The 27,688-nt window shown below is 46.6% G+C and overlaps 1 protein-coding gene across 7 annotated transcripts in view; it reads left to right on the top strand.

Moving 5' to 3' along the window:
• The window catches only part of NCOA3 (nuclear receptor coactivator 3), a 191,549-nt gene that overhangs the window by 18,912 nt on the left and 144,949 nt on the right, over window positions 1-27,688 (top strand). The gene's annotated exons all lie outside the window — the stretch shown is intronic.

Here is a 27,688-nt window from a genome sequence, read left to right as displayed (position 1 = left end):
TCTTTTCTAGAGCACCTAATGCTCTGAGTTAACCAGTCCCATTGTATTCCCACGGTGACAGCCCCACATAGAGTAATTATATGAAGTGACTACCAAGGTTCATTCAAGTGCCTAGTCTTTGCTGATAGCATTTCACTGAATAAAGGATAATAGAAGACATGTGTGTTCTCATACATCCTTCTTTTAGTACTTGATTAAACACAAGTTGTATTATTTTTAAGTTCAAAATTAAATTTAAACTGGTGTAAACCCCTCTTAAATGATTATTAGTGCTTAGTTTAAATATGTTTTCCTAACTTCAATCTTAAACTGAAAATAGTCTACATGATCACCTTCAATAGTTCAACTAAATTGGTTTTGAAATAACTCCTTAGTTCAGGAGTGGGGAACTTTTTTTTTTTGGGTTGGTAGTCACTGACTTACCAAAAAACAGCAGCATACAAGTGAGAACTCCAAAACAAACATAATAAAAACCTTACTGAACTGCCCCCATGTGAGAAGGTGTGTGTGGGGGAACCTTCACAGATATGGTTCCCAACTGAGAAGAAGAAATAGACACTCTTCACTCCCCTTGAGCTCCAGCCCCATGGGGTATCAGGGAGTGGGGCTGGGGAGGAAGCACTGAGGCTCAGCTTCACCCCAGAGTTAATAGATTTTGTGAGGCCTTCCAGGCTCTAGGGTGGGGCCAAAAATAAAAGATTCAGGTTCAGTGTGTTTGAGCGGTCTGCTGGGGGTAGGGTCTGGGCAGGACCTAGAGTGCAGGAGCAAGCTGAGGGTGAGGGTTTTGGTGGGAGGGGACAAGGGACTTTCACAGCTCTTGTGGGAGGAGGTGTGTGCACAGGTGGCTCCACACCCCCCTGTGCCTGCTGGCACCACACCCACCATTCCCATTGGCCGTTATTCATGGCTAATGGGTGCGACAGGCATGGATCTTGCAAGCGAGTGCAGAGACAGTTTCCCTTGACTGCGCACAGAGCCATTGCCCTCGGCCAGTCTAGCAGAGCCCATGGCTTGCTTTGGTCCAGGCCACACAAATGTGGGCTCCCTGCTGCAGGAGCCAGGGACCCCAAAGCCTTGTGGGCCAAATCAAGGCCAATAACAGGCCTTAGTTTCCCCATCCCTGTCTTAGTTGAGCCTATGCAGTTTATATACGTAGTAAAGTCCTTACCCTAATGAAGCAACTCTTGAATAGCAATATACAGTAAAACTCCAATGGTCCGGCACCCCTGATGGTCCGGCACGATCAGGAACCTGGAAGTGGCTCCGGGCAGCCGGACCATTGGAGCTGCTCTGCCCCCGGCTTCCCCGATTCAGCCACTGCTGAAACTGACCAGCAGCTGAATCGGGGAAGCCAGGGGCAGAGCAGCTGGAGTGCTGCCAGTAGGTCCCGTAGCGCTGCCCCTTGGTGCTGCAGGACCAACCCGGCAGCACCCCAGCTGCTCTGTCCCAGGCGTCCCAATTCAGCTGCTGCTGAAACTGACCAACAGTAGCTGAATCGGGGATGCCTGGGGCAGAGCTGGACTGTCGGAAGGGGGGGCTATAAGGGATGTGGGGTGGCATCCCCCCACACCACACTAGACCCCTCGTAGCCCCCTCCTTCCGATAATCCGGCACCTTTAGGATCCAGGGGGTGCCGGATTATCAAATATGCCAGACTGTCGGAAGTTTACTGTAACTGTAGAAGCTTTCATAATTTCCCATTACCCAAGTAAATGGACATGAACATCATAATGTAACATTCACATGTTGAACCTGAAAGTTTACATAAAGCCACCATTTCCAAAAACTTATTGTTACCCTTAAATGTTTAAATTTTTGCTAGTTTTGGGAGGTTGAGGCTGGTTACTCAAATGGCCTGGAAAGCCAGGAATCCTGGAATAAGCACAGAAAGGAACAGAGAACCAAATGCTGGTGGGCTCATGGGTGGGTGTCCTGGAAGCGATCCCTTGGGAGAGGGACATGGAAAATTGCAGTCTTAAAGTTTTTGTTGTAGAAATTCAACTGGGTTTGATCATTGGGGTTTAAGGATTACTGCATGAATAAGTCCTGCCCATAAATGGATCTTCGACTTGAACAGAGAGTGCGTGCACGTGCGCTCTTGGCTACACCAAAGGGAAACTAATAGGCATACGTTAAGCTGCAGAGGGCACCCTGGGTGGCCATCTTATTATAGTATTTTCTAAGGATGTAGTCAATGACCCAATAAGCTGAAATTTATTAAGTAGTTGAAAAGACTACTCCCTTTTCTCCCCGCTGCCTCTGTATCTGAGGCAGCAATAAGGGGGGGAGGGCAGGGGAGAGAGGGACAGGAGCCAGTGCTGGGGGGAGCTGGCTTGCAGACTGGTTCCCAGAAGCACCATCTCTGCTGTGCTGCCTGGCCCCCCCCCCCTTTGCTGCGGAGGGGTAGGGGAGGCTACCACAAAGCAGCCTTTGCCCACGGCAGGACTAGGCTGACGGGGCAGAGGCTGCTCTAGCAGCCGCCGCTGTTCGCAGCAGCCCAAGCTGGCTGCGGACAGACGGCTGGATCTGGTGTGAACTGGGACTGAGCAAGTCTGGCTCCATCTGGGAGCTACTCCCATTGTGCCTCTGCAGTTTAAATATAGTAGGAGCCAGGCTGCCTGCATGCCCAACTCCTACTACATTAAAACTGCAGAGCCACAGCGGGGGTAACTCCTGGACCAGCGCAAACCAGGACACAACACCTTGCCTTATTGACTAATCATGTAGTCGATTAGTCAGTTACCCATCTCTTAACATTCTTAATGTGTTCCTCAGGTCAGCTGTTGAAGCCTATGGGTTATCTGCCAACACATTGAAATTACAAACTTTTATCTTAACTAAGACTTTTAATATCTTAGTTGCTATGTGGTAAGAAATCTCTCTTCCTTGTGAAGACAAGACTCTACAAGTATGTCTTCTCTAGGTTTAACTGATGTAGAATGTCTGGACAGGATTCAAATACAAGTTGCTCCAAGAGAAGCCAAGTATGAGGAATGCCAAGACTCTGGAATCCGGGGACAAACACTTGTACAATCATGTTTGTCTCAATAAATTCTAGTAGAGAGAAGTCTTCAGTGGTTTGTTCATTGAGCTTTTATAATGAAATAATCACTTAATTTGTGAAGTCTAAACTAGCTGAGCACAGGTACAATAATAACAGCTCTTAAAATTGTTACATTAGTTTTTCATGTTGTAATACTTAAACTGAAGTCTTAACCATACTACCTGTAGTTTGCCAAATCCTATTTTGGGAGAAAACACTTTCTCCCTTAAGAATTATTTTTGTGTATAGGTTTGATCTCTATGTTCAGGGCTACTATGGTCTCGCATCCCTATGTGTATATTTAGAGCATTCACCAGGTAAAGACTGTCTTTTCCCTCCCAGAGCTTCTGGTATGAGCAAAGCTCAGCAAGGGGGAAAAAGGAGAGGCAGGGTATCTGTGTAACTCTGAGGCTGGGGATCAGAAGCAGAGCCCCACAGCTGTTGGAGGGGGCCATGAAAGCAGCTTAGCTGCTGCAGGGCTCAGTGCACTCCCATGGGGCTGCACTCCTGTAACTCTGCAGTCACCCTACCTCTTTCCCCCAAGTGCCCACCTTCCCAGTTGATCAATGGGGGGGGCACACTCAGTGGCACCAGAGAACCAGCATTGATAGAACAGAGTGCGAGGGGTGGAGGAACTGGCATGGGATGCTCTGAAGAGGAGGAAGGATGGCTGCAGAGGGCTGGGTGTGCCCCAGGCTGCAGTCCCAGTACCAGCTGAGGGATTGTTCTCATGATGCCTGACAGCAGGGCTCCTCAGCCACCTTGCTTCTTCTCCTGAGTGCCACGTTCAGGCCCTGTTTGGTCAGTGCCAGCCCTTCTGCTGCTGCTGAAGTGGAGCTGGGCACCTAGTGGCATCAGAGGGCTAGCATTAACTTCCCTTGGTCTGGCAAATGTCCCTGGTTCTGGACTTGACGGTCCCAAAGATGCCTGTCCAGGGAAGTACATTGTAAATACTGGTTTAAAACACTTCTAGGCAGTTAATTGTGGATTTTGGTACAGCATTGTCCTCACAAATTAACTTTAAATTATATTTGGAAGAGTTACTTTTTCACAACCAAGCTGTGTACCTATTTTTGTAAGTAGCATCTTCCTTCCAACATGAGTTTTCAGTAGGCTTCTGATAGTAGAAATAATTGTTGGATAATGTGCAGTTGAATATCAGTCTTTTTTTTAAAAGAGAATTTAAGTGATATTTGAAATGTTCTATACTGTATTAAAACCTATGCTTAATAGCAAACTGTAGTGAATTATTTGTATTTTTTTCTTCCAAGTTTGGCCTAGCACTTATGGTAGTTGAGTTATATTGGATTGTACTAGTTGACTTTTTTCCTGTATTTGTCTAGGAGTATCTGCTTATTCCTCTTAATAGAAGGCTGGCTTTTCTGGAAATATGAGGATGAACTGATTTGTGAGATTATAGTGGGTGACTTATTTGTGGTGGCATAACTAAGCTTTCAGTTGAGCAAACTTATTCTCTTAATTTAATGTCATTAGATACAAATGTCTTAAGTTATTCCTTTCTGTTGTACTGGTAATTTTAAAGAACTCCTAGTTATTTTGAGTTTAATGCTCTCCAGTGAAGAACAAACAAGACTCGCCTTTCTCTTCATCTTACTTTGTAGGAGTAAGGTTGCAAGGAATAGTTACTCCAACCTTCAAGCAGATTCTTCAGTCAAAGCTAGTCACATGAATCTTAAGTGGAGCTGAACTTATAGATTACACAAACCCCTGCATTAAAAAGAGTTTGCCAAGTCAGCATTCTAGTTAATAAATGCTAGAATTAAGGTCACCTTTACAACCTTAATTTCTCCCTTTGTGTACAAGTTATCCTAGTATGGTGGTGTAATGAAAAAGAATGAGTGAACAAAAAACCCAAATTTCATTGTGTTGCCATATTGACATACAGAAGGTCATCAGAAGGGTTAAAACCTTTAACTTATTGCACAGACCTCCCGAGTAACTGATAGCCGTAGTTAATTATCTATGAATTAGCAGCACTACTGGGGAATGGGATGCTTTGCCAGCAGATTTTATAGATACTTCCTGAGAGTGAAGGAATGATGAGACTCATCAGGGTTCCATTTCAAGCTCTCAAGTGGATTGCTCATCGCCTGTTTCCCCATTCCTTCCAACCAGTATCTGTTTCTTACTTACACTTGGCTCCTCATGCCTGTCCCATTTTCCTCACATAGCTAGTTCATTCCTTAAGCTTCTCAACCTACTCCCATAGCCCAACAAGTTCAACTACCTATCTGTCTCCTTGTCCAGTCTGTTTCAAGTCTCTCTCAATTTCCTGTCCCTTGTTTTTCTATGCAGTTGACTTTTATATCCAGAGAGGTTTACGAATATTAAGATTCCATTTTCCTATCATTAAAAAAAGCAATCTGAAAACCAAAACATGCACTAGAGGGGATGGTGCATGTATTCTCTCTGCCATTGTGTTTCATAGCTATTTTGCTGATCAGAGGGGAGACTGCAGAGACTCAAGATACATGGGTTCAGTTCCAGGTTCTGGACAAAAGTGTACTCTAGAACCTTCTTCCTGTGTTCCCCGCCCGGCCCATTACTTCGCTTCTGTTCAGTCCCCCTCACTTCTGCATTTGCGGGCTATGTCTACAGTGGAAAGATTTAGCCACAAAAGTACTGTTGACATTCTATGTTGGTCAAAGTTGCCAATTCATGTTTTGACTGCCGCATTGTCGTTGTATCATGGCCACATTGCTTTGCTCTTTCTGTCAACGGAGGAGCTAACAATGTGGGTAGGCATTCCACAGTGCCTGGGGTCTCCTTTGGAATGTGAAAAACATCCCATTAGCCACCTCTCTGCTTCTCAGCCTTCCTGGAGTTCTGGCTTTCTTTTATGCTATTTGAAACTGACAGTGCATGCTCCTGCATCATGGATCCCAGACTTTTCTCCTGTGCTGTGTTCAATACGCTTAGAACATTGCAGCAGAGCTATTTGTTAACATTGTGTTGGAGGAAGAAGACTCAGATATGCAGGCCTGATGACCCCGGGGAGGGGGGGTCCACGGCACAGGCGTTGTTACCCAAGAGTCCAACAAAGAGGCTGGAGTTCCTGCTGCCACTGCTGCTACTAAGGCAGTGGTGATGGCTGGAGCCTTGGCCCCCTTCAAATCACCTCCAGAACACTGCTCTGCATGGATCTGAGGGCTGGTGCAGATGTGCATGCTGTGGTCCAAGCAGCTGTGAGGGCTGCCAGCCCTGCCCCTTCTGCCCCTGATACTTCCCTTCCACAGCTGACGCCAGACTCCATGCAGCGCTGACGCTTTGAAATGCACGAGGAGCCTGGTGCTGGGTTCCTCTCAGCATTTCATGCAGCATGGAGCCCGGTGTCAGTGGGGGAGTCCCCAGCTGATCCTGGGCTTTGGCACTTTTACCTTTGAAATGTAGCAACAGCTCTTGGGCTTCAAAGGCGGAGGCGCCCTATTGATTAATAGAATAGTTGATGCAAAAATGTATCTACTATTCAATGAGTCAGTTACCCAATACTTACCATCCTTAGACTGCTTCCCTGCCCCATCCCACTGCTCATCCTGAGTGAGGCATTCCTGTGAAACTAAGGGAGATTACAGGCTTCCACACAGGCCAGAGCAATTGGTATGGGTTGTCACATAAAATACACTCATGGAAACATGTATCACTTTTGTCTTCATTGATCTTTCAATCAGTCACACACACAAGGTGAATGATTGGTGGTAAGGGATTTAAGAGCTACTGGAAAACTTCACAATTGTGTAAAGTCAAGCAGTCAAAGTTGCAGCTGCTATGATACAGAGTGGAGTATGCTAGGAAAAAGAATAATTACCAGTGTGTGAAAATGAGTGTGTGGGTGTAGTGGGGAAGGTTGCTTTGAAAAGAATTCTGCATGTGCTGACGGAGGCTTTTGGTTCTGTTTGCTCTGCATCTTGTTTAGACGCTTCAGAATCTTGGTTTGGTATTCTATGAGCTTTAGCATGAGCTCAGTGGCTTCTGTTCTAGCTTTCATCTCTTTGACCTGCCTTTCCTCCCTTTTCTCAATTCGGAGCTTTGAATGTTCCAAGCATCCTTGATTAGGTCCTCTCTGGTCAAAGGTTTTTTCCCTTAGTTGATGGACTCTGTTAGTGGGGGAGCGTGCCTGACATCTCAAGGTCTTGTCTGGAAAAGTAACCATTAACAATAGTTACTGTACAGTTTCTGATAGGCTGTAACATTTTACTAACCTGCATGTCTCCGAACAAAACTGGCCTCTTCTCTTGTTGCCCTAGAGGCAAATGCAGATCTCTCCAGAAACTGACCATGGTGAGTTTGAAAGGTGGGGGGCCGGGGGAAGGAGGTTTGGGCATGCGGTCCCAACAATGTACAGTCTGTGCTTGTGCAGCAGGTGTGCATAGAAACAGTTTGTAATAATCTATCCTTAAACATCTGCACAAGACTAAAAGTGTAGGCTCGTGTCTTCTACGATGTAAGCAACTAGTTGCTTCTTCTTCGAGTGGTCCCCGTGGGTGCTCCACTCCAGGTGTCGGGTCCCGTCCCGGCGCCGCTGGTCGGAAAACTTCTATAGCCGTAGCCGAGCCGGACCGCGCACGCGCGGACGCAGCGCGCGGCGTTCGCGCCTTTGCAACGGACCGGCTCCCCCTTGTCAGTTCCTCTCAGCCGCCCGTGGTTGCTGGCGGAACGCCGTTTGTCTCCTCAGACAGGAGCCGTTACTACAAAAAAAAAAAAAAAAAAAAAGGAAAACAAAAAGAAAGAGAAAGTTAGTTAGTTAATTGGTTAATAATAGTTAGTTAGTAAAAAAAAAAAAAAAAAAAAAAGAAGACAAAAAGACAAGAACGAGACATTATGCCTGGGTCACCAGGATTTAAACGGTGCGCTCTCTGCAAGGAAGCCATGCCAGCATCTGACGGGCATGAAGCTTGTGTCAGATGCTTAGGAGAAGCGCATGTGCCACAAAAATGCACTCACTGCGCTAAGTTGACTCCGCGGGCACGCAGAGATAGAGATATGCGCTTGAAACTGCTGTTGTGTGACAAAGCTTTACAGCCTCCAGAGCGGCAGGTCTCAAAGTCCTCTATGGAGCAAAGGAAGAGGTCAGATTCCCCTGAGGCGCTGGGATCAAAAAAGAAGAGAGTTTCTCCCACCCGCTCTCTCCCGCCTCCCTCGCTGTCCCGGGCTGGTCAGGGACACAAGCCGGGTGTCTCCGGCACGGCACCACACTCAGGCAGGTCGCATAAGCCGCAAGCGGCAAGCCGCTCGTTATCGGCACCGGCTCAGCGTCCCGCCGAGAGCCCGGTCGCTGCGGAACGCTCGGCACCGCCACAGGGGCTGGAGCCGCGACAGTCTGCCCAGCCGCATCGAGCGGCACCGCAAATGGCTATTGGGGACCATGACAAGCCGGCACCGTGCTCGGCACCGGATGCCGCATTGCCTGACGGCACCGGGGAGCGGAACGAACGGGGCCAACAGATCGCCCCCCACCGTGCCGAGTCGGCACCGGCAGATCATGCTGCTACCGCAGCTGCACCGAGTGACCATCTGCCTGCGGTGCCGGGCAAGATGCTAATGCCTGCCGACAGTGCTGGCGAAATTATTCCTCCCCCTACCAGCTGTTCCTTATCAGTGCAAGGGGGAGAGGCTTCCCCTGCCTCAGCAGTCCCGACAAAGGCTGCTAGAAAGTCAGCACGAAGGCATTCAATTTCACCTTCACCTCAGCCTTCAGTTTCTCCTTCTCAGTCACTGAGGGCTAGTCATCCTCCGTTGACTCATAGCCCAACAATGCCTTCTCCTCGCTGTAGGTCAAGATCTTGTTACTCTGACCATCGGGAACGATATCATTGCTACCGTCGGGAATCATCATACAGATCCCGCTCACCTAGCTACTCCCCGCCTAGATCTTATCATAGGCGGTATGACAGCAGATATTCCTCGCGAAGGTCTTCCCCTGACCATTTTGAATATAGAGTTCACCGGTCAGTTTCGGGATATGGGAGACCTCATTCTCGCTCTCATCACTGCTGCTGCCATACTCCTCATGAGGCACGTCAATCATCTCCAATTCAACACTGGAAGAGGGCATCGCCTAATCACCAGAATCCCTCGCCTTCAGTTCAGCTATCTGAGCCCGAGGAAGGCCAGATATCGGATACGGATGATCAATTACGATCTGTAACTCAAAAAGATATTTCGACATCTTCCGCAGACGATGCAGTGTTTGAAGGGGATCCATCTCCCCCGGACGACACTAAAGACTTTCAAGACCTTTTTAGGAGAGTAGCCCAGTCTCAAGAGGTTCAGTTAGCAGACACTCCAACGAAGCAGTTTAAACTCTGGAGAAATTTGCACCCCAAACAACAATCTAAGGTTGCTCTTCCTATGGACGAGGCGATCCTCCAATCAGCAGCAGAGATTTGGAATACCCCGGCTTCGACTCCACCAACTTCGAAGCCGGCGGAAAAGCGTTATTTTATAGCATCCAAAGACTCGGAATTTCTGTTTACTCACCCGCAACCAAACTCCTTGGTCGTCGATGCAGCTCTCCAAAGGGCTAAGAACCCACAATTGAAGAATGCGGGGGTTGATAAAGAGGCAAAGAAACTTGACATATTTGGCCGAAAGGTTTATACATCGGCCACCTTGCTTCTTCGCATAGCGAATTATACAGCTCTGTTGGCGAATCATAGCTTCGACAGTATAGCGAAACTTACAGACCTGTCCCAAAGATCATCGGAGGCGGACAGAGGGTTGTTACGATCGATCCTCAAGGAGGGCTATGCATGTTCCAAGGCCAATCTTCAGATAGCCATGGATATAGCAGATACAGCAGCTCGAGGAGTGGCAACAGCGGTGTCCATGAGGCGCTCTTCATGGCTCGCCACGGCGGCAGTGCCCAAGGAGTTGCACTCCAAGGTAGAAGACCTCCCGTTTGACAAGGTGAGATTGTTTGCAGAAAAGACAGATGAGGTGCTTCACACGGGAAAAGATTCAAGAACGACACTTCGGACGCTGGGGATGTACGCACCGCCATTCCGCCGCCGTCGTTATTTTCCATACCAAAGACGGTACGATTATCAGTCTCGGAGGCAAACAAATCGTCCGTTCGACCAATCGCGACCTAGACAGCGCCCTCAACGAAGGCGTCCACCACCACCCAGGGTGACGGGCACGCCCGCCTCAAAACAGCAAGTTTGACTCCCTTGTCGGGGGCAAGCGCATCATACCAATCGTCATTCAACAGACAAAACCCATTTTTCACCACCGCTTACGACCCTACTATCAACAATGGGTCGCAATAACATCGGACAAGTGGGTTCTGGAAGTCATAAGCAGTGGCTTCACCATTCCTTTCACTTCCATCCCTCCCACCACCCCACCCTCCCCGTCCCTTTTCAGGGACCCATCTCACGAGGATCTCCTGCGACAGGAAGTCCATCACCTCCTGGACATCGGAGCGATAGAGAGGGTCCCCGATCAGTTCAGGGGAAGAGGGTTCTATTCCAGATACTTTCTAACGGAAAAGAAAACGGGGGGCTGGAGACCCATTCTCGATCTAAGACGTCTGAATCGTTATCTTCGCAGACAGCGCTTCAAAATGGTGACACTGACTTCCATAATCCCATCCCTCGATGTCAACGATTGGTTCGCTGCCCTCGATTTACAAGATGCGTATTTTCACATCACAATACATCCCGCGCACAGGCGTTTTCTGCGATTTGTGATAGGTCACGATCATTTTCAGTATCGGGTTCTACCATTCGGTCTGGCTTCAGCACCCAGAGCCTTCTCAAAAACCCTGGCCGTCGTGGCAGCTCATCTGCGTCGGTTACAGGTGATAATATATCCATACCTGGACGACTGTTTAATAAAAGGTGCCACGCAGCGAGAGGCATCGCAGATGGTGGCGACGGTAGAACAAACGTTCGAGTCACTCGGCCTCCTCCTCAACAGAAAAAAATCAACACTTATTCCGACGCAATTCATAAAGTTTATAGGGATAAACCTCGATTCACGCACGGCAAGAGCTTACTTACCTCACGGAAGGTTTCAAGCGATCAAGGATCTCGTGACCATACTAACCAGCAACATCATGGTATCGGTACACAATTGCCTGCGTCTCCTGGGTCACATGGCAGCGGCCACTGCTGTAGTTCCTCATGCGCGCCTCCACCTGAGGGGTCTCCAACATTGGTTGTCCACAGTTTATGTCCCTGTGAGGCACGACATCCAAAAGGTAGTATGCCTACCTCCGCATGTCCAAAGATCCCTGCAGTGGTGGACGAAAAAGCAAAACCTTCTGCCAGGGGTTCCATTCCATCGACAACAACCATCGGTACAGATAACATCGGATGCCTCACTCATCGGCTGGGGGGCCCACATGGGCAGCGAACGAATTCAGGGCAAATGGTCTCCCAGCGAAAGGCGTCTGCACATAAATCTGTTGGAGCTTCGGGCAATCTTCTACGCATGCAAACGTTTTCTTCCCCACATCAGAGGTCTGACAGTGAGGATACTGACGGACAATATAGCTGCAATGTATTATGTCAACAGACAAGGAGGAGCACGGTCACGATCCCTATGCGCCGAAGCAGTGCGATGTTGGAACTGGTGCATACAGAACAACGTAACCATAGCAGCGTCGTACTTACCTGGCACCGCCAATGTAATTGCAGACTCTCTCAGCAGACAGTTCCCCACGGATCACGAGTGGGAGATAAGGACAGATGTACTTTCTGTGGTATTTCAGAAATGGGGGATTCCACAGGTAGACCTATTCGCAACATACAACAACAAGAAATGTCGCCTGTATTGCTCGAGAGCAGGGCTCGGCAAGGGCTCTCTCGGCGATGCGCTTCTGGTCACATGGAAGAAGACACTTCTGTATGCTTTTCCCCCCACAGTGCTTATCTCCAGGACACTGGAGAAAATCAGCTTAGAAGCGGCGACTGTCATTTTGCTAGCGCCAGCGTGGCCCAGGCAAGCCTGGTATCCATTCTTACACAGAATGTCAGTTCAACCACCTTACCCTCTTCCTCTTCACCAAGACCTCCTTACTCAGGAACGAGGCACGCTGTTACACCCCAGACTGCAGGCGTTGCATTTGACGGCGTGGCTCCTCAGTGGTTAAAAGGGGATGAAAATCTCTGTTCTGAACAGGTCAAGACAATACTTCTACACGGTAGGAAAGACTCTACGAGGAACACGTACCTTGCGAAATGGCGGAGATTCGCTAACTGGTGCATTCAAAACAACATACACCCTCTCTCATCTCCTCTACAACACGTTTTGGACTACATCCTTCACTTACGGACTTCAGGACTGGCACTATCGTCCCTAAGAGTGCACTTGGCAGCCATCAGTGCCTTTCACCAGCCAATAGAAGGTTCCTCGCTCTTCTCCCATGCAATTACAAAGAGGTTCCTCAAAGGGCTCCTAAATTTGCATCCACCACGAAGGGCGCCTTCCCCTTCTTGGAATCTGGACTTCGTATTGGACACCATTATGTACCCACCTTTTGAGCCCTTGACATCAGTTTCTCTGCATATGTTAACAATGAAAACAGTCTTCCTCCTTGCAATTACATCGGCAAGAAGGGTAGGTGAACTGGGGGCGTTGATGGCAAGCCCTCCTTTTACGGTTTTTTCCAAAGATACAGTGACGCTGCGATTACACCCAGATTTTATTCCCAAAGTCTGTTCTTCCTTCCATATTAACGAGCCTGTGGTCCTCCCGACTTTTTATCCCAAGCCTCATTCTTCAACTAGGGACGCTCTGTTTCACACGCTCGATGTCCGACGTGCGCTCTCTTTCTATATAGATAGAACACGTCAATGGAGACGCACTGACAGACTGTTGGTATCTTTGGCACCTAGATCAAAGGGCAAAGCGCTTTCCGCTCAACGCATTGCAAATCTCATCACTCTCTGTATTACGAAATGCCACTCGCTTAGGAATAAGCCTCTACCTGTTTTACCTCGGGCTCATTCTACGCGTGCAGTAGCGACTACCACTGCCTTTGCAAAGGGTATTCCCCTTGCGGATATCTGCCGGGCAGCTACCTGGGCCTCTAGCGCAACTTTCGCACGGCATTACGTCGTAACTAAGAGATGGGCTTCAGATACCGCGGTAGCCTCTGCAGTCCTGTCCACAGTAGAGAATAACTGACCCGGAGCGCTTTCTGGGTTACTGCTTTATACTCACCTGGAGTGGAGCACCCACGGGGACCACTCGAAGAAGAAGAAGAAGTTACTCACCCTGTGTAGTAACGATGGTTCTTCGAGATGTGTCCCCGTGGGTGCTCCACGCCCCACCCTCCTCCCCACTCCGGGTTTTTCTGCTTTATCTTTCAGAGACCGAGCGGTGAGAGGAACTGACAAGGGGGAGCCGGTCCGTTGCAAAGGCGCGAACGCCGCGCGCTGTGTCCGCGCGTGCGCGGTCCGGCTCGGCTACGGCTATAGAAGTTTTCCGACCAGCGGCGCCGGGACGGGACCCGACACCTGGAGTGGAGCACCCACGGGGACACATCTCGAAGAACCATCGTTACTACACAGGGTGAGTAACTTCTTCTTCCCCACCCCTTGCTGCCTTTCTGATGCAGCAAGGGGTGGGGGAGGAGGAGCTGGTGCCGGGCGAGCTGGCTTACAAGCTAGTTCACTCAGCACCATGTCCATGGGGGGCAGGAGAGTAACAGGGACCAGGCACAAGCTGGGAATCAGCTGATTCCTGGCTTGCACCCAGCTCCAAAAGCAGAAACTCTGCTTATTAATTGTATTGAGAGCCTGCCAGCTCTTAATACATTTACAAATCAGAAGCAAAGTTTGGGGGGGGGGAGACCCAGCACGAGCTGGGCCAGCTGATTCCCGGCTTGTACTGGGTCTCCTTGCTGTGCTATAGCCTTTTAAATGTATTAAGAGCCTGTGGATTATGATGAGCTGTTGAATGATGAGGATGATAAAACTCCCAAGATCAACACAAAGCTCATAGAGCTGAAGAGCATGAGAAGTAGTACAGATTGAACCTCTGTGGTCCAGGACTCTCTGGGCTGGCAACATTCATGGTCTGGCAGGATACTGCTGTGCCATAGAGCCCCAGCCACAGAGGCTGCCAGTGGTTGGGAGCTCAGACAGTGTGGAAGGCCAGTGAGCCTGGTCAGCAGCTGGAGTAGTGATGGGGTGTGGGGGAGCCACTACCAACCATAGTGGGGTGGCAGCTGGGAGTGGAACCCCACCAGCAGCCATGGGCACTCTGGAGGAGCCCAACGCCTGACCACCTCTGGTCCAGCAAACTCCCTCCTTGGTGACGGCTCGAGCTCTAAGGATAATGGAGCAGTGAGGTCCAACCTGTAGTCAAAGCTAGCAGTGCCTTTGGATCAGATACCAACAGCCCTGGAACCAGTTCCTTCATTTAACAAGTTTTTCCTCAGAATGGAGCATCAAGAGAACAGTGACTACCTGCACACCTTACTCTTCATCATTTACAGATGCAGGCAGCAGAAAATTAAACAGTACAAAAAAACGCTTCTGAAACTGTTCTTTTCCATATTGTAGCTGCTTACTATGACTGCTTTGTCACTCGCTAGCAGAGTTAGTGTATGTCTGCTTTTAATAAATGTACGTTCTTACAAATACCGTGGTAGGACCAAAATCTTAATTTTGTTTGCCACACTACTTATTCAATTCCTTCACAATTATCAAAACTCCCTATCATCCAAATAAAATTCATGTCCCATTCTTGCTATTTGGATAAATGAGAGCACACTGGATAACTTAACACCTATTCACCAACATTGTACCCACTTACCCAGTCTTTTTAAAACAGAACTGAATTCCAAAACAAATCTAATGGAACCAGTCAGTTTTCATTTTGTCTGTTTTAAAAATCGTATGTTCATTAAATAAGCTTGGTGGGATATATCTTTTAACTATACTTGCTATGAGAGCTCCCTTTTTCTAATTTCAAACAGAAAAACTAGATAAAACTGACTGCTGATGGATGAAATAAAAAGCAAGAAAATAGTGACTAAAAACCCAAATTTTAGCAGCAGCACTAACGTAGTGTTGCTGAAATCAATTCAATTTCAGTAATGCTCATTTACATGAATTAACAGAATTACCCACCTGTTTTCATCCTACATAATCTCGTGCACAAACAGGTATAATTGTGTTGGCTGCCAAAAATGTATTTACTGTCACAGCCAAACTTGTTTACCAAGTAAAATACAATTTGCTAGTCTGACCTCTTTAATGTTTGGAAAGGGTTGAGGAATAGGCATTTTACAGCCCTGTAAAACAGTCCAAAATTTGGGCTCAAGTTAGTCTTTGGGAAAAAGAGATACTCACTCTTACTCTCTCTCTCTCTCTCTCTCTCTCTCTCTCTCTCAAAACATGGTCAGTAAAGACTTCAGAATTTAGAGAATTCAGCAGCCAGGTATTCCATCTATACAGAGCATGCTCCAGTCCTGCAAACTCCTAACTATGTCCTGACTATAAAAGCCTGATTCCCATAGAGCAGGTGTAGCCAACGCGTGGCTTACGAGCCACAGGCAGTTCTTCCCCCCTGTCAGTGCGGCTCGAGAAGCCGTCCCCGCTTCCTGGCGCCCCTGTGCTCACCGGGGCAGGGGAGCTGTCTGGATCCAAAATGGCGGCTGCGGACGAAAGCCTGCTGAGTCAAAGTTGTTGGATCCAAAGCCTGCTGAGGCCAAAAAGCCTTCTTAAAGGGCCAGTTTTTTTCTCTACCCTTTTTTTTTTTTTTTTTCCCCTGGCTCTTTGCGCTGCATCTTGGCTCTTTGTCCTGAATGCGTTGGCCACTCCTGCCATAGGACAATGGAGCATATTCTGTGAAGACTGAAGGACCTTCCCTGCAATGGCTGTACTAGATTTGCTTCTGGGGTCGAGAACCACAGTGAACACTGGGCTTCCTGCACTCTCAGTGTATCTCCAGCTGGCACCTAGGTAGATTGAAGAAAGCAGCCTGATTTTTGGGCTTGCCTACACTGGCAAGTTTTGCTGCCAAAAAAACCCTTGTTGGCAACAAAAAGATGAAGAACTTTCACATTGAAACATGATAAAAGTAGTAAAAGACTCCCAGTTTTGGTGACAAACCTTCCATCTCCTTTGTCTCTTCCCCTCCCTTTATTGTCAACGATCATTCAGTCTCTACTACATTAGAGTGTTTGGAGGGAGGGCGGGTGCGAAGGAGGGGAGTTTGAGTTCATTGGGCATTATGGGAAATATCCTAGAGTTCAATTAGCCACTCTGGACAGAGCTTTGAACTCCTGTGCTCTGCAGCCACGTAATCAGAAATGCAACTCTCTGCTCTGCAAGCCCTGGGAACTTTAAAATCCATTTCCTGCTGGCTAGCTCATCGTGTAGTACTTCCCATGGTATCTTCTCAGAGAAACAGGGGTGGCTATTGCTCAAGATGCTCTCCTGCTTAGAGTACCCCTGAGTTTTTGGATCTTAGTGTGTGGGGTGAAGAATCATCGCAATCACAAATGCAAGTGACCAGTAAGAACTGAAACACATACAGTCACATTTCTCAAGCCCTTTGTACTATGGGGTATTGTCAAGACACCCTGCAATGCAGAGATAAAATAAAGGACCTCTGGCAGGCATGCCAGAATGTGAAGGAGGCAAACAGTCAGTCTGGTGCTACATCCAAGATATGCTTTTTTATAAAAAACTTGATCAATCCTGGATGAGAACCCCACATGCACAGCCAACGACCCTGTGGATACTTCCCATAGCACAGAGTTAGCAGAAATAGGACTTGATCAAGAACTTTTGCTTCTGAGTTAAGAGATGGAAGTGGATGAGGAAGATGGGCTTACCATGGGGTCAACCAGTGTGGCAGGCAACCAGGAATTGTTCTCAAGTCCTAAAGCTTATGAGGAGTCTCAGCAATTGGACATGCAGCATGAAGAAAGGGAATAAATACAGAATAAGCTGCTGTATTGCAATGGGCTAGGGGTGGAGCAGACAGTGCAAGGCAACTGGAGGTTCTATATTTGTCATCTAGCTAAGCCCTTCCTGGGTCTGACATTAAATATCAAGGTCATTAAATATACAGAGTTATCAATAGAATCTTGCTGGGAGATGGTGTCAAAACTTTACCTAATGTACTTTGATGGCGATTCCACAGCAGGGCTATCCCCACCACCATGGTACAATACTTTCCCAAACCATCCCTCAATCTGTGTTGCTGGAACCGAAGTGGCACACAGATGGGCTGCATAGGCAGTGGGATACCCCTGCACTCACATCCAGAAGTAGAGCCTGAGTTTGCCTGTTAACCAATCAGCAGGTTATCTCTGCCAGAGTAATGGTAGCCTGTGGAGGAATTATAACATTCCATGATTCATAGGTTGGAGTTTTGACCTTGTCTTAGTAGGCAAAAATAAACAATAACCACCATCTGCTGAAGTGAGCTGATGAGAATCATTGTCTATGAAGAGAATATCATGCTGAGGGAGGTTTAATGTCGAGAAACCCATTTGGACAGTTGCTACCACTTGAAAAACATTTATTCCACTCCAACTTTGTGCCATTCTCCCAAGCATTACTTTGTGAAGTGTGGAACATAGGAAATATCTGCATCTGAAGCATTCGGGGGACACTAGGACTTGCTGATCACAAGCAGGTTTAGACAGTGCAGTCTTGTGGCATGTCTACAACAAAATAAGTTTGTCCTTTTTGAAACCAGGAGTGAACTCAGACCAACATATAAGTGTCTTCTGGAAGCATTTTTTCAGAATGTCTGTTTTGCTCTTCTCGTAGATCTGGTCAGCCTGCAGACCTTCTTTAACTGCATTAATTCACACGTGCACTTTCTAAATGGGGTAACGTTTGTCTTGCAGTGCAAACAGCAGTTCATTAGCATCACAGCCTCCTTACAGCATGCTGCTTATTGAAATGTCTTGGTCATTCCTCGTTGCCACCATCTATAATTTTATGAGAATGCATAGCTTTTCTGTTAACTATATTAATGAAAGCACTTACATGTGGACCTATTTTGAACAAAGTGCCTCATCTTTGCCCTTCATTTTCTTGCATTGACTGGGACCATCATGGAGACTCATACATTCTAAACTTCTGTGCAATAGTGTATACTGTGGCATTACTGATGCAGAACTTCTGGGCAGTCCACTCCCTTTGGACGAGGCACTTTAGTATTCTTTTCTGCTCATTATTGAGTACTAACTCTTTTTTTGTGTTTTGTCAATATTAAGGCTTTCTCTGAATCCATGTATTTAACTTTGGAGGGCGGGAGGGGAAGGGTTTGGGTTGGTTGGTTTGCTCTTCCTGCTAATGATCAGCAGTTATTGAACAGGCACTTTTAACAAGTGCTGTTAAGGTGCTAATTGGAACATAATGTGCCTGAGGAACAAGGAAGGGATTTGAGATAACGAAATGGTTTGGATAATAGGGTTTTGGATATATGGGTGTACGCTGTATGTGAAGATGCTGGCAACAAAAGCTTATTATTTTTATCCTCTTGTGGAGCCCACAAGCTAAGCGTTCCTTCTGTGTTTGTGCCTCAACAGACTTGTTTAGTTCAGAGTAAAAGTCTGATTGTAACTTGTGAAACTCAACTCGGGACAATAGGATTGCATGGGTATAACTTGAGAATCTTCTGGCCTGAATTTTTTTAAACTAGGAATAAGTGAAACAGCACAAATTGATATTCATGTCCCACAAGCACTTAAGGTTGATGGTTGACAGAAGGCTAACTGAGCAGACTTGATCTGGAGTCAGACAATGCAGAAGTGGTATTGAAAGGTTCTATCATTCTCATTCTTCAAAGTAGATCCATGCTTCAGTATGTGGGTTTTTTTTAGTTGAATTCAAACTTCATGTGGTGGTAAATCATATCGTACCAACCAAATACCAGTTAAACAAGCTTTTATCGTTTTACAAAAAATGCACGAGTTTGCGTACCACAGGACAAGATTTTCTTACCTTCTGTTCTGTGAAAAAAGAACATGATCCTTTAGTGATAGAAATTTTCTTCTAGAAAGTTCTCAAGAATAAAACTGGAGGGGAGGGGGCAACGTAACAACTTGACTACATGGCAAAGGAGGAAAAGTGGATTTATGACACTAAAATTCAAAACCAGTTGGTCACGTTAGTTTTATTTATGGCTGTGGTGGGGAACCTTAAGTCCAGGGGCCAGATGTAGTCCCTGGTTTGCCTAGATCTAGTCCTTGGGGCTCAGAGCTCCTTCCCCTCAGCTTTGGGGAAACCTGCGCTTGCACTCCAGCCCCCACTGTGCCGCCCCTCCCCCCACCTCACTGATTTTTGTGGGTTAGTGGCCTGCAACCCAAAAAAGGTTCTCCACCCCAGATTTAAGGGGGATGAAGGATAGGTGCAAAGATCATGTTTCTCTTTTTAAAGGCCTTTCATTAGTCCAACTTCTGTCTAAGGATACTCCTGATGCATTGACTGAAGCAATTTGATCAAAGGTGATATATCAAAAGTGATGTGATATGATGTATTCTACTCTGAGGAGTAAGCACCTGCTTGGGACGTAACTCAGTTCCTTGTGTTGAGCACCACAATAACCAGACTTTGCTCATATAGCCATCCACTCCCATTATCTTGATGGAAGTAGCTACTTCCACAAAGAATGGAATTGAATGCTTTGGGAACAAAGCTGTTACTTGTAAATATTTTCATCACTATCTTACAACATACAGGTACACAGTGTAGATATTTTATCAGTTACATGATGTATCAAGTTGGTGTTTTCTCTGAGGATGGTTGTGTGGTTTGTTGCTATGGTAGCTGCCTTCCACAGCTGCCTCAAGGTCACTCATCAGTCATAGCTTTGAGTGTGGATTTTGCTAAGCAAAATATCAACCCCCAATAAATAATGCAGTTAATGATCACTTTGCTGCTTTAGTCTAACAAACAGCTTGCTAAATACATGGAGAGTACTATGGATTAAATGTAATTATATTTAGGCATTACTTAATTTAGCAAAAACAACTTTAAATGATGTATATGTTTCTTATGCCACTCTCACTCTCCCCCCCCCACCTCCCAACTTTAGAGAACTACTACAGGAAAAATATAAGTCTAATTAAATCAGAGGTAACCAGCACCAAGTATAAGCTAAGTTTCCTTCACTCAACATAAAATTTTAAAAAAATACTTTTTGTCTCTAACATTTTCAGTGACCTTTAAACTATTGGAGTCATTAATTTTAGTAAACTTATTTGACCAAAAAAGAATAAAGTACTCAGAAGCACAGAGTCACTGGTAAAAGGCAGTGAGTAGCCAACATTCTAGAAATAAGAGCAGCCAATACATATAGTGTAATACAGGACTGAGCAAGATGTGGCCCAGGGACTGGATCCAGTCCACCTATTTAAATGGCTCATGGTCACAGTGTGCCCTGTCAGGTGCTGTAGCCATGAGCCTTCTAAAGAGCTGCAGCAATCCCAGGTGGCTGCCAGGCAATGTGCTAGTGGTGGGGCCGTGATCTGCAAACCTTTTGCTGTATTTAATTCAAAGCCTCTGGCCCCAGACAACCCTTTCCTCCCCAGGCTTTGCCCCTTCCCTGGGATGGAGCCAGCCTGTGACCCCATAGCAAAATTAATGAAGTGGCCCCCCTGCTAAAAGTATTGCCCACCCCTGGTGTAATAGATGGAAAAATCATTTGTTGTTCCTTAACAATCCAGATATTGAGGGCTTGAGTATCTAGTCAAACGCTTTGCCAGACTTGCTTAAAGTATACTCTTTAAAAGGAACACCAGACTTTGGAGTTTTTTCAGCTGAAGAGGTTGATATACTCTTAGAATAACTGTTACAATTTACTTCTATCTGTAGAATTAAATGTTAACCTGATCACTTAACATTTTTCACACATTACTTACTTCAACTGTATAATATGGGTTACTATCAGGGAAAAAAAAATCATAAAGATTTAAGTACAGTTTCCCTGCCTCTTCTATGTTCTGAGTAGAAATACAACATGGTTGTGTATAAAAATCTCAACTTGTTAACAGGAGTAGTGGGCTAGAGAACAAAAACTAGATATGAAAACTTTCTAATAAAACTGAAGAAAATTTCTCCATTCTATCAAGGGCCATAAACTCATTTGTGAGTTTGATCATATCATTGGGGAACTTTAGAGGATATGAGCACTGATGCTATAGCATTTTGCGTGGCCCAGTCTTTCCCTGCCAATCCTCTTGAGCATTGGGCGGGGCTTTCACTTTGATACATGCCCTTTCGTTTGTGTCTCCCTCACAAATCCTGATAGGAGTTTCACGAAGAAGACTCTTTTTTTGCCTTGGAAATAGAAAGTTTAGATAATGTCAGATACTACAAAAATACTAGCATTGTTCATTTGTCTCATTAGTTCTCCAGGTGCATGTTGAATATGCACTCGAAGGACCATGGTTACTGATATGAACGACTAAAATCAGGAATAACCTACAGATCAAAATATTAAGGAATTGACACCTCTTCCCCCAAACTTACGCCATCTTGCCTTTTGCTCTGACTTAGAGATTACTTCTGACTCCTCCATGTCTAGCAGTGGCCGAATCCTAGAACCCTTCCTCCGCTTACCACCTCCCCCAGCCTGTAGGACCTCATATCTGTCCAGGCATCTAAACTTTTCCCCGGGCCTTCATCTTATGACTTAATTGCACCCACCAATTCCATACAAAACACAGAAGCTAAAATCAGCATTCTTCATCTTTCTGACCAAATCAATTCTGTTAAATTCTTTCATCCTACTGTATTGAAACCACCTTGGTTCTCAAAATCAAACTCTCTTGATTATCCATCCCTAGATGTCTGCTCTTCTATTGTCATTCCAGCCTTCCCCATTTCTCTAGTACTCTGTCATATTCATACTCGTGTGCCATTTTGTATGCTACTCCTAGACACACACAGATTCATTATGGCAAGTAGTTCTAACTGCTATTCTTTGCTTCGTACATCATACAAGATGATGTTTGTGTCAATTTTGTAAGGATTAGCCAGTTAGCAGTGACTTAGATGAAAGATGGAATTTGTTGACAATTGGTTTAGAGTTGCTGCATTTTCTAAAAAAATGCAAATGTAGTCAAAACATGGGAGCTGGCTGTTTTGGTATTCATTTACATATTGGGGGCTGGTGGAGAGAAGGCCATACTAACAAGTCTGAGCCTGGATTAACTGACTCAGGCTGGCACTAAAGAGGTAAAAATAACATACAGATGTTCCCGCTTGGGTTGGAGCCTTCCTGGTTTTTTTGCCTACCTGGAAGATATTGCAATGTGTATACATTGCCTGGTATAGTGGGGCCTCCGAACGCTTTGGCATTTAATGATTGATAAGGTGAAGTTATTACAAAACTTCCCCTATTAATACCACACTTTCCATTTCCTAATGCAGTGAGGACCAAGATAAAAGAAGGCTGTACTTCCAGCTGCTTGTAAACCACGAATCTTCTGTATTTGGCAGCTTTCAAAATTTGTTTTGACATTTAATGGGGCGCAGCAGATTTCTCATTTCTGGGATGGTAGAGGGAAGGGAGACAGCAGCATACTTTCAGTAACAGCCATTCTGTTTTCAGTGTTAGTCGGTGTGGTAGGTAACAAAATGAGACTACTTCAAATAACAAACTTCTATACCTGTCTTTCCTACCCCAAATTGATACTTGAAAACAAAAGGATGGCAGCTGGAGCAAGGGAGAGGAGGAGGAGAACTGCTGGAAGGAGATTGAGAAACCTGGACTGTGAAGGACTCTGCCTGAAACAGTGATGGGCAACCTAGGCTAGTGAGTGGGCTGCATGATTGGCTTTCGTTACAGTGAGCCACAAGATTATGATAACCAAGCTGGTTTCTCAGGATAGGGTAGTTTTGCTAACTGCACTTCCGTACCTAGAATTTGGGGGCATGCCAATTGAACCATAGCAGCACTTTGATTTGATGCATGAGGAGTGTGCTAGGGATATTAAGTAGTGGTTAATTGGCTAATAGAGTAGTTGATGGAATTTCCATTGACTATTTGATTGGGTAATAAGGGCAGTTAGAGTTCTCAGTCCTGGCTTATGGTGGATCTCAGCACAACCTCCCGCTGCCGTTCTGCATTTATTAAAGGGACAGGGGAGCTGGTATGAGAGGACATTGGCTGAATCCCTGGTCTCGCTGGTTCTTAGCACAACGTTTCTCCCCCCCCCCCCACACACTCTGCCGTATTAAAGGGATGGGAGTGGCAGCTGGGATGGGGGGCTTGTCCTGAGACTCATGGAACCAGCTCCCCTGTTGCTTAATAATGCAGGCAGCAGGGGGAGGGAGGACAGTTGTGCTAAGACCTAGCGGGACCAGAGATTGAGCCAGCGTCTTTGCACCTAGTTCCCCTGTTGCTTTAATAATGCTGCGCAGCAGTGGGGAGGAGGATGAACGAGTAGTTGATAGTGCTACCCAATGAGCTACTGCTGATTGTGTAGTTGACTACTTGCTCCCATCCTTAGAGTGCACAGCTCTTACATTAAATGTTGCATGTAATCAGCATGCAGCACGCTTCACATGCCCTTGCTTTACATGCATGTCACTTTAGTAATAGTGTTAGGGGAAAAAAAATTGTGGACAGAAATCTGCGCATTCTGGCCAACACGTGCACGGGTAACAGTAAACAAAATGTCCTGAGTGCTACACGTAGAACCCCAATGGGCTGCATGTGGCCCACAGGCTTCAGGTTGCCTACCACTGGCCTGAAACAATAACTAGGGTGAAAATTACTTGGCCAGTGGTGTCGCATTTTAAGTGAAACTAGCTTAAATTGCCCGTTCTGTATTTTCTTAGTGACCTGGTTTGTTCTGTTTGCTACTTCGTTGACCACTTAAGTTTAACTATGAAATAGATCATAGTATTTCTGGTTTATAATATAACCCAGTTTATGTAATTTCTAACGGGTGGGTAGAGGTTGAGCATATCTTCTTCCTCACTGAGGAATAAGGTGAATTTCATATAACTTGGGCTTTTTTACACTAAAGGTGGTAGGGAAAACTGGGTACTGTAATGAGTACGTTGAACTCAGTCTTCCTAGAACTGAACTCCGTATCTGTGTCTTTTGCAGCTGGCTCTGCCTCTCTGCTTTGCTGGAGGAGGCTTTAGTGCCTGGTTCAGCAGGATAGAGTTCAAGGCGGCTCACGCTGGCATAATGGGCTGACACAATGGTATCTCAGCACCTCGTTTGGCATCCTGGGGTGTCTCAAAAGTTACAGATTCATCACTCTGCAGTGCGTTGCTGGCAAGAGTGAGTCTGAGGTCTGACACTAGGTTCTCAAAGTACAAAAAACGCTACACAGGTATCTGTCAAACACAAGTAGTTTATTTCCTGACAGCTATCAGCTGTGCCCCTTAACTAAAAGAACAACATGATAGGCAAAGCAGCAATTCTTACATCCTTTCTGCTAGCTGGGGATCCCGTATCGGCTGCGGATGAAGTGGAAGACTCTCAGCTTCTGAGGCACCGGTACCCAAAGCCCATCGGTGAGGTCCCAGTTGTGGTGCTCTGGTGCAGCTTTAAATACAATGTCTCTGCCTTGTTCTTCAGCTTGGAAATTTCTGGGGGTTACTCATTGCTTGTTACAGTATGGCTGAGCTGTACTGCTTGTCCTTTGACTTGTTTACATGATCAGTACATTTAGGTAAACAAGATTATGTTCCTGCCCTTATCTGCAATTCGTTCTTACTACAATGGGTTCCTAGAAGCTTGCTTCTGGCTCATCAATAGTAGGAGAGGCGGTGGAGGGGGAGAATAGAAAAGAGGGGAGAATGCCGGCCTCACCACCCCTAATACTTCTCATGTACACAGTTATTCCGCAATTGACCCCTGCAAATGGAACGGGAAAGAATGGGTCTTTAGCAGACTGTTCTCTCTAATGCTGAACACTTAGTTGGGGATATCAATCTTAAATTGTCTGGACTAATAAATGCGTCTCACAAGTGATGAGGTATCCCTTTCTTGGTACTTGGCTTGACTAACACACAATCTTCACATCACTTTCTATGGAGTGGAAGGAGACCCAAAGCAAAATCTGATGAAAATGCCATTAGATGAAAAACTGCAAGAAGCTTCCTTTGAGAGGATACATTTTGAATGTTGGTGAGAAATGTGACAAGACCATTATGATAGTTTTGTTGCTTCCTTGTGTTAGAAAACAAAGTTCATGATAAATTACTCTGTATATATGTTTTAAAGGATTAAAAACACACATCTGACTTGGTAAGATAACATTAGCTTTTTCATATCAGTGTAGTTTAACAAGCAAATTTGCAGCTAGTTAAAAACGAAAACAAAACCACCTACTTCTTGTACCTTGAGCTGGAAGCATGTTTTTAATTATGATACTTACCACTAAATAATCCAATAGTCTAAACAGTTGGACTAATACAGTGAGTTGGAACACTTCTGATTGTATTGAGTTTAAATATTTTCTCAGACTTTGCTTGTATAAGGGATGTTTGTGGGAGAGAGGGATAGCTCAGTGGTTTGAGCATTGGCCTGCTAAACCCAGGGTTATGAGTTCAATCCTTGTGGAGGCCATTTAGGGATTTGGGGCAAAGATTTGTCAGGGATGGTACTTGGTCCTGCTGTGAAGGCAGGGGACTGGACTCAATGACCTTTCAAGGTCCCTTCCAGTTCTAGGAGATAGAAATTAATGGAGATTGCCTAAGGGCTTAACATCTTTTTAACCTGACTGAACAAAGCATTCCTGGCTGAAGACTAAAGAAAATTTCCACAACAAACCAAGCACTCTTCTGAAGGGACTGCTGGTCTTTCATGGCAGGCTCAAGAAAGCAGATAAGCTATATTTCAGAGATCCAGAACATACGGCCAGTAGGCCAGATCTGGCATGCGAGGTTTAGGGCTCCTCCCTTTCCCCCCACTCCACAGCAGGGCAAGAGGGCACCAGACCTCCCCTGTCCCTGCTGCGTGGCTGCAGTGCCTGCAGGTTCAGGACATGAAAAGGCTGAGAGTCTTTTGCATGTGCAAGGCCCAGCTTTTCCTGGCCAGTGCCCCATCCAGCGGTGGGAAAGAAATGGCCCACCTTACTGGAACCCTCAGGCTTGGTCCCTGCTGCTACAGCCCAGGACTGTTCAAAGTGGCTGTCTGCTCCCTGCATGTACCTTGCTGTGCTGTGGACAGGGAATTGGGCCCGATGGGAGCTGCTATTATTGGGACGAGGGTGGGGGCAGTGTGCAAAGTCTCCCTCTTCTCTCCCTCACCTGGTGCACAGTACAAAGAGGCACATGGAGGGAGCAGCCAGCCACTTTGAACCTGGGGTTGCAGGAGGCAGAGAGCCTGGTTGAAGATCCCACCGAGCTGCTGGCTACAGGTAAGTGCCTCCTGGCCAGAGCTTGCCTCTGGCATCCCACCACCTCTCATGTTCCAACTACCTGCCTCGGGTCACTACCTAAACCCTCTGTACCCCCTAGGCCAGAATCCTCTCCTGTACCCATAGCTGCTCCCAGTTCCTGCACCCCTATCCCAAGTCAGAACTCCCTATCTCCTGGGTCTTGGGTAGGGTGGCTGGGGGACAGTTCAGGTAAATGGAGGGACCAGGAGGTTGGGTGTGGCACAGCAAGGCAAGGATGGGTGGGTAGGTGACACCAGGCTGTCAAGCCCTGCAGGGGATGGTGCCCTTGAGGGCCGAGCTGCTGCTCGGACCCTTCCCCTAAACCGAGTCCCAAGGTCTGCAAAGCCCGGAAGGGACCCAACCCCTCAGTGCCAGCGTTGCCTCCTCTCACTGCTGCTGGGCACGATGCAGCCCAAGATGCTGCCTGCCCTGTGGGACCAACCAAGGCACGTACTGTTCATACCATGGCAGTAACACTCCTCCATGTGTAGTTCCGTGCCCTGCGCATGGTGGGAGAGAGTGAGTTTGCATTCTTCATCTTCTGCTGATTGGCGCTGGTGTTGCAGCCTCACGGCTATGTGCCAAGTGTGAGGCTGCAGCGGCAGCAGGTGCTCCCCACTGCATGGGGGAAGAAGGAAGGGGTGAGCTCCTAGCATGGACCTCTATTGGTTCATGGACCACACTTTGAGAACCAATGGCCTAGAGCCTCTGAGTTGCACATAGAGAGTTACCATCCTGCTGTGGAACTTGATTCTACTGTGGCAGCTCATTGGTCACCTGCTTTGAAGTCTGTGGCTTTATGCTCTTTCTTTCCCCTTTCCTGCTTCCTACTTGTAGTGTCCTCTGTCTGAGTATCTGAAATTCAGGTGCTCACCTCAGACTTTTCATGCAGTGTCCTCTACAAGGACACGGTCCAGCTCAGAATGCATGTGGCATTTCTCCCCATGGTGGTCTTTCACTTGAATGAAACTGAGAACAGGAGAACTGCTTATCTCCTGAAGCTGTGTAAATCAGAGGTGGAGTGGAGGCTATGTGCCTTGGATGTCCAGAGGACTCTGGCCTTTTACATTGAGAGAAACAGGCTTTTCCATAAGTCAACTCAGTTATTTGTTGCCATGGTCAACAGGATGAAAGGTTGGCCTGTGTCAGACCCAGATGCAGGAATTTTTGGGGGTATGTGTGTACTTTTTTCTGTAAATCTGGACCATAAGCATGTGAATGCACCCCTTATGGTCCCCCAAGTAAGCGGGGAAATAAGCCCCAGCCTTCCCCTGGCTGGTCAAAGCATGGGG

Source organism: Pelodiscus sinensis, chromosome 17, assembly GCF_052426305.1.
Source record: "Pelodiscus sinensis isolate ZL-2025 chromosome 17, ASM5242630v1, whole genome shotgun sequence".
NCBI classification, from domain to species: domain Eukaryota; kingdom Metazoa; phylum Chordata; order Testudines; family Trionychidae; genus Pelodiscus; species Pelodiscus sinensis.
The sequence above is the reverse complement of the archived record's forward strand: the minus strand, read 5'-3'. Positions and strand labels throughout refer to the sequence as shown.